Genomic DNA, 8,436 nt, shown 5'->3' on the forward strand with positions numbered 1-8,436 from the left:
GATTATGAGAATTCTGTCGGGTAGTAAAGAACACTCTTCTCTCCTGCTATTCCTTACAAGACAACAGTGTTCATAATGGAGGCACAGAAATGCATGCTGCTAGTATTTGGTGGATCACCAATAGGTTAAAATGACACAATGCCCTCCTCCAGCTGTATGTTTTTTTCATGACATGGAGCCCAAGATACTGCAGGAGTCCACCGGAATCATCTGGGCTTATACCGCTCTGTATAGCCCTGCAGGGACTAGAGCAAAACTCTCTTCCTTCTTTCATTAAGTTGACCTCTATGGTAGATGATGAGGGCATCTAGTTTGACGTATGTCTGTCCAGACTTGAAAAGCAATGTGCCGAATCAAAGGTAATTGTGGCCGTTGTTTCTCCTATGTTCTGAAATCTTTCTGTAATTCTGCAAAGACTTGTACAGGAGCCCAAAACCTCTTGGCAACAGTCTCATTTTCAAAGTGAAAACAAATGTTTATTCCTGCTTCCCCCGCAGCTGTCTTTGCCGGGATTGTGTTGTGCTACTCCTTGATTATAGGCTTGAAAAAATCCAGGGAAAGAGTCTAGTTGGGGAGTAACCTTGAAGGATATGATTTCTCGAATTCAGACAACTTATCAGCCTTCCTCCTGTATATATTATTTTGTACTGAGATATTTCGGGTCCAAGAAAACCATAAGCATTTGGCCTGGAAATAAGGGGAGGTGTATCTGAGTTGATGAAGAGATATGGATCACAAACTATTTTTAACCTCAATTTTGTTATTCTCCAAGTCCTCATCACTGGAGCAAACTTAACAAGTGTTGCCTAGTAGTTGTCTTTAAGTGACTCTTCTTACTTAATAGCTAATCATGATTTGTAATTAGCAAATAATTTAAATGTAAATAGATTCTTCTGCACTGCCTACCAATGCTCGAAAACAATCTGTTCTCTTAAATCGCACAGAAATGACCCAGACGGTCTTAATACCGTTAATGTATTTGTTAAAAAAAAAATCAAAATTCTAGATAAGAAGTACAAAGGGAATTTTTTAGCCTTACCTCTGCCTGAATTATTAACACATCTCCAAGTAGCAGAGTCAAGTTTCTGAGGCTTTACCAGCCACCGGTGTAGCAGTTAATAACGAAGAAAATGTGTCTTGAAAAAGAAATCAGAACGTGCCTCGGTAAGTCCCTAAATACCTCGAAAAAATACATAAGCCTAGTAACTTCTTCAAACTTCCTTATGATTTCCTATGACAGTGTCCTGAAACTCGAGGAACGCGTTCAGAAATGCATTTCAGAGAAATGCACCTCATTAACCTGGATGAGAAAAATGAGACAAGGGTCTTGGGGTATTGAGGTAGCAGAGACCATAAAAGAGTGGGAGGGTGCAGATGTAAGGAGAGCAGGAGGAAGGCTTCAGAGAGGGGATGGTGAGCTTCGGTGGGATGTTAGGTGTGGAAGTGGGCAGAGGGTGAGAGGTGAGAAATGGAAGATGCTTTGGAACTGAGTCCATCATTTGTCAAATCCTTGCCCATCCTCACAGAGGGGACACAAAGAGAAAATAAAGATGGTCCAGGCTTCAACTTATCACACAACTGGGCTGGGGGGGAGGGCGGGGGGGGGGGGCAACTCAGCACGTTCCATAGTAATGAGCGATCACTTTGTTAATTTGATAGAAAAAATCTGGACATTGATGCACTGATATTATAATTTGTATATAAGTAGCAATCTAACTTTTTTGGAAATCTTATCTTATTTTGATATTCACCTCACAAGAAGAAAAAAACTGCCCTCATAAAAGATATATTTCTAAAGGCGGATAGACTTTCTCTTTGCTTCATGACAGATAGATGAGGACCACTCATTCACCAGGATTCACCAGGATTTCCCCCTCTGTCACCCTGTTTTCGTGGTGGATTTCTATGAAACATTCTAGAACTAATATCAATATTGTTACAATTTGATTTCTGCAAACTTTCCTACCAGCTGGACTAATCGAGTTAATTGAATATCCCTTCATGACCGTTTCCCTGGCATTTGCTATACCTCGGTTAAAACATTTATCACATATGTATAACTGTATTTGGTTTCTTCTAACTTTACTGAATAAGTAATACATTGACATGATTTACACATCTAATGACTCTCTCCTTGTCACCCCTATTAACATCTGGGCTGACTGTTCAGGGAGTTGTCACAATGCTATCTCATTTGTCCTACCAACATTTATTTCTGAACTTAGAAACAAGTTTAAATGTATTCTTATTTTTCCTTCTTCCCCATCACCCATTAGAAGAGAGCATACACTATACGGCTTCTGTTTCTTGCATCTTCATTTAATATCGCCAGAAGTGATTTCCATTCCAGTCTCTAAAAGAGATTTCTCATTTTTCTTTTCAACTGTGTTCTGTTATATGGAACGCACCATGATTTATTTAACTCGTCCACTCTGGGTGAACATTAAGTTTTTTCCAGGGGTTTTGTTTGTTTGTTTGGCTTTGTTTTCTTTGGTTTTTGCTTTATTTTGTTTTATTTTGTTTGCTGTTAGCAACAGTGCTGCAAAAATTTCTTTGTAAATGTAGTTTCACATGTGTGATATGTGTATTTGTTTTACTGTCGATAGGTATTTCCAGATTGCCCTCCATCAGATTTGTAAGACTTTGCATTGCTGGGGCACTTGCATCATGGCTCAGTCGGTTAAGCATTTGACTTTGGCTCATGTTGTGATCTCATGGTTCATGAGTTCAAATCCCATGTCAGGCTCTATGCTAACAGCTGAGAGCCTGGAGCCTGCTTCAGATTCTCTGTTTCTCTCTTCCCCTCCCCAACTTGCTCACATGTTCACTCTGCCTCTCTCAAAAATAAATAAACGTTAAAAAAAACTGCTTTAACATAAGAGACTGTTAAAAACTGAGAACAAACTGAGGGCTGATGGGGGGTGGGAGGGAGTGGAGAGTAGGTGATGGGTATTGAGGAGGGCACTTGTTGGGAGGAGCACTGGGTGTTGTACGGAAACCAATTTGACAATAAATTTCATATATTAAAAAAAAACTGCTTTAAAAAGAATTTGTATTGCTACCATCAATTTAGGGGAGTCCCTGATTCTGTGGCCTTAGAACGTTATTTAACTTCTACACTTTTGCTAATATTGCTAATATTGGTACCATAGCAACATTTCTCTTAATGTCAACAGGTTAAACATCCACCATTTCTTTTTCTTAAAATCTGTCCATATATATTTTATTCAGTTTTCTTTTGGACTATTGGCCTTTCCTTTTCAATTTCTAGGAGCTTTTGATACATTAGAAAGAATTGTTAAATTTTACCTGTGATGTAGGCTGAAAAATGTTTTACTAATTTATCTTTGTCATTGTTTCATTACACAATGCTAGGATGGGTTATTTCGCTACTGTTGTTTGACTCTAGAAGGTTTTTTTTTGTTTTTATTTTAAAATTTAAATATCGTGGATTTTATCAGAGATTAAAGGTCTTTTCTACTCTAGGTTTATAACAAATTATTCCCTGTTTTCTTCTAGTCAATTTACTGCTTAATTTTTTTTCTAATTTTTCTTTCTTTTGAACACTTGATTCCTTGGGAATTCAGCCCAATAGGAGTTCTGAATCTGATCATCAGCCATTTTTTTTTTACATTTTTATTTATTTTTGAGAGACAGAGAAAGACAGAGCACAAGTGGGGGAATGGCAGAGAGAGAAGGAGACACAGAATCCGAAGCAGGCTCCAGGCTCCGAATTGTCAGCACAGAGTCCAATGCAGGGCTTGAACTCACAAACCATGAGATCATGACTTGAGCCAAAGTCAGATGCTTAACTGACTAAGTCACCCAGGCTCCCCTCAGCCATTTTTTAAATTAGTTTATCTTTCCCACACTAATTTTGAGATGCTTTCTGTATTTTATACAAAACTGACCCCAGTGCATGCAGGTCCATTTCTAGACTTCTGCTTTCCTGTTTTGTCTATCCAGATGCCATTACTACAGTGTTTTAATTATTAAGGCTTTGTATTCTATTTTAATATTTGGTGAAACTAGCCTCCATTTCATGCTATATCTCTCCTATTTCAGGGATTCCCTGAAATTCTAAAACCCTTAAGGAATTTGCTTGCTAAAACAAAGAACTAGTAATATTTGACTAGAATCACATGAATTTCATAAACACACTTATAGAGACCTGATATACATTTGCCACGTGTATCATCCAGTTGGCGTCTGGCAAGACTAGGACATAGTGTGTCTTCTCATGTTTCCAAGTCTCTCTTTTGCTCCTTGACTAGGTCTCCCGTGTTGCTTTCAATTTATTCGTAACCGTGTTATCTTTTTTACTGCCATTATAAATGGGGTCTATGTCTTATTACAGCCTTTAATTGAATGCCAATTTTATATATGAATTCCTGATTACTTTAATACAGTTTGTATCCTAATTTATGAACTCTATGCACATCAGTTAATTCTCTCGGTAATTTCAAATTGTCTGGAGCCTAGTACCTCTAGACCAGAGCTGAGTCTTAGCACTGAAACTGGTAGTTTATCTTGCTCTTGAAGTTAGTGTGAATGTGCCTGATGTTTTCCACCGCATTCATGTTTTTAATGCGGAGATGGACATATAATTTAGCATGTCAAGAAATGGTTGAGTGCTGGGATGCCTCTGAGACGTCCAACACTTGATTTCAGCTCAGGTCATGATCTGACAGCTAGCTCTGTTGGAACGGCACAGAGCCTACTTGTGATTCTCTCTCTGCCTCTCTGCCTCACTCTCTCTCTCTCTCTCTCTCAATATAAATAAACAAATGTTAAAAAAAGAACGGGTTGAGTGTAGAAAGAAAGCGAACAAAGAAAAGAGAAGAGAAAAAAAGAAAAGAAAAAAGAAATGAAAAGAAATGGTTGAGTGTTTTGAAACTTTCCCAATTCTTTTGAAATTTTTCAAATTCTTTTTCAGTATATACAATGCTATTCATGATTTTTTTTTCTTGGATCTGTTAATACGATTAAAAAATTTGGAAGCTTTACTTCTGTTCCTATTTTCTGGACCAGTTTAAATGGCGCTGGCAACATCTGCTCTTGAAAGTTTTGGTAGAATTCAAAATGAAACCATTCGAGGGTCTGGGATGTTTGAGAAGCTGGCTTCTTGATGGACTTCCCTATCTTCTATAGAAATACATGGAAATTGTCCTGTTTACAGCTTACAAGATTGTATCCATTTTAATAAGGTTTCGATGTAATTGTAAAGGGTTTTTAAAAAGTTGGCTCCACATTGTTTCTTAAATGTCTTTATTTTGATGGTTATTTCCACATAAAAGCTTTTATGTGGTTGTTGGCATTTTTCCCATGCCTCCTCACCCTACACACCATCTCCATATGTTCATTCCTTAACCAGATTAGCTGATGGTGTATTTTGTTTTTTTCAAAAAATACTAATTCTTTTATTCTACATTTTCTGTTTTCTAACTTATTTATATCTGCTTTTTTCTGTTGACTCCTTCTTTTTACTCCACCGATTCTTTCATTTGGATCAGCTTCCCTTTTTCTGAATTTTTGATTCAGATGTTTGCCAATGTGTTTTAATTGATGTATTTAATTTGTATACATTTTCCTTTGAGAGTGGTGTTCGATGTATGTCATAGATTCTTACGGTTTTCATTTTTGATATTTTGTCAATATTCTGCATATCCAGCTTGAATTACCTTTCATTCAAGAGTTGTGTAAAGGAGAATATTTAAATTTTCCCATGTATAGGTGATTTTTTAATGTTTTGCCATTTTTTTCTATTATGCGTAGGAATGTTATTATTATAGACAGAATGTTTGTATCCAAAATTCATACACTGAGTCCCCAATTCCCAGTGTAAAGGTGTTCAGAATTGGGGGCTTTGGGATATAATTAGGTTTAGGGGTGCCTGCGTGGCTCAGTTAAGTGTCCAACTTCAGATCAGGTCACGATCTCGCAGTTTGTGAGTTTGAGTCCCACATCGGACTCTTGTGCTGACAGCTCAGAGCCTGGAGCCTGCTTCGGATTCTGTGTCTCCCTCTCTCTCTGCCCCTCCCTCGCTTGAGCTCTGTCTCCCTCTCTCAAAAACAAATAAATAAGAAAATAAACATTAAAAGAACTTCTTCTTTTAAATTGGGTGTAGATGAGGTCACGTGGGTAGGGTTTTTCTGATGGGATTAGTGCCCTTATAAGGAAAGACCAGAGAACTTGCTGCCTCTCTGTCCACCACAGAAGAAGCAACCACCTGCAAACCAGGAAGAAGGCTGCCTCCCTGCTCTTGGACTCCCAGCCTTCAGAACTGTGAGAAGTAAATATTTGTTGTTTAAGCCACCCAGTCTCTGGTGTATGTTATAGCAGCCGTCATTGACCAAGATAGTTGTCTTCCATAGTTTTGAAAGATACTAAGATTTTCTATGTGGCACAATGTATGATTAACTTTTAGGATATTTCCACGGGAACTGAAAAGTATATCCTCTGTTTCAAAGTGGAGAGTTTAATATGTCGATCAAGAGAACCTTATTAGTTACATAATACAAATCTTCTGTACCCTTACTTGTCTATTTGGTTTGATCTGGCATGTACTGGAAGCGAATGAAGACTGCCATCTTCCTATATGTTCTATCTCTTTTTCCTTGTATTGCCTGTATTTTTCTGTTTTATGGCCTTGGCTGCTATGCCATTCTTATTCATTCTAATAATCTGCCTGTATATTCTTTTTAAAAAATTTTTTTAATGTTTATTTTTGAGAGAGAGAGAGAGAGAGGGAGAGAACAAGCAGGGGAGGAGCAGAGAGAGAGGGAGACACAGAATCCAAAGCAGACTCCAGGCACTGAGCTGTCAGCACAGAGCCTGACATGGGGCTCGAACCCACAAACCGTGAGATCATGACCTGAGCCAGAGCCGGACGCTCAACCGACTGAACCACCCAGGCACCCCTTGTATAATCTTTTTTAAAACTACATAGTCAAACTACCAGTGAATGATAAAAAGTTGTTGTCTTTCTTTCTAATATGTGTAGTTGTTTTTCTTTTGTCCTTCACTGGCTATGCCCTGAAAAAGATGATCCTCGACTTTATTGCCTAGGTGATTCTGGGATTTACGGCCTTTGTAATGACTTTTAAGGGAGTGTTCCTACCATTCCCCATTATTATAGGCCATGTGAACAACAGTTATTGGGCAATGTCCTGTATCAGATTAAAGAATTTTTATTATTTTCCTAGATTGGTTAAAAAAAGATCAAAATGGGTATTAAATTTTATTAAACATCTTTTACGTTTATATTGCTCTAATTATATGCTTTTTGTATTAAAGACATATAGATATAGATGTATACCTTCCCTTGAATTCTGCATTTCCTTTATTTAAACTTTTCCTGCCCTGCTACACCACTTTCCATGGACATTTTTTGATTAATTAAATTATATGATTTTTTTTGTTTTTCCCTATGCTATTTATTTCCCCATGGATTTCTATTTCTTGACTCCTATCCTTATTTTTCTAGAAAAAGAAATACTTATTCTATTCCTTATAAAAAGATATGTGAGGAGTCTGCATATTTAAGAATGCTTTTACTAGCATATTTGACTACCATTTTAGCTAGGTATAGAATTTTAATTTGAAAATAATTTTTTTCAGCACATTAAGGTGACACCCTCCTCCCACACCGTAACACCTGCCATGTTATCAAGCAGATGATGAGGCTCCTTACACCAGCTTTATTCTCTTTCTTTTGTAGGTGTATTTTATTTTAAATCTGGAAAATCTCAGGGGCACCTGGGTGGCTCAGTTGAACATCTGACTTCAGGTGGTGATCTCACAGTTTGTGGTTTCTAGCCCTGAGTTGGGCTCTGTGCTGACAGCTCAGAGGCTGGAACTGTTTCAGATTCTTTGTCTCTCTCTCTCTCTCTCTCTCTCTCTCTGCCCCTCCCTGGCTTGTGCTCTGTCTCTCTCTCTCTCTCTCTCTCTCTCTCTCTCTCCAAAAAATAAATAAACATTAAAAATAATTAAATCTGGAAAATTTAGATGCTAATCTAAATTGAGATGCTAATCTCAAGCCTTGGGCTTTCCTCTGTGCTTTATTTGTCCTTTGATATTTATTTTTTTTTCAACTTTTTTTTTGGGGTGGGGGACAGAGGGAGACAGAGCATGAACGGGGGAGGGGCAGAGAGAGAGGGAGACACAGAATCGGAAACAGGCTCCAGGCTCCGAGCCATCAGCCCAGAGCCCGATGCGGGGCTCGAACTCACAGACCACGAGATCGTGACCTGGCTGAAGTCGGACGCTCAACCGACTGCGCCACCCAGGCGCCCCAGTCCTTTGATATTTAATGCATATATATTTTGAGCTCTTTCTGTTGAAATTGTGTTTTCAGAGTTGTCTCCTCATTCTTCCTTCATCATATCAGGTGTTTGTTTTATGCTCCCAGACTCTCAATTACCATCTTTGCCATTT

This window comes from Felis catus, chromosome B2 (assembly GCF_018350175.1).
Source record: "Felis catus isolate Fca126 chromosome B2, F.catus_Fca126_mat1.0, whole genome shotgun sequence".
Classification (NCBI taxonomy): domain Eukaryota; kingdom Metazoa; phylum Chordata; class Mammalia; order Carnivora; family Felidae; genus Felis; species Felis catus.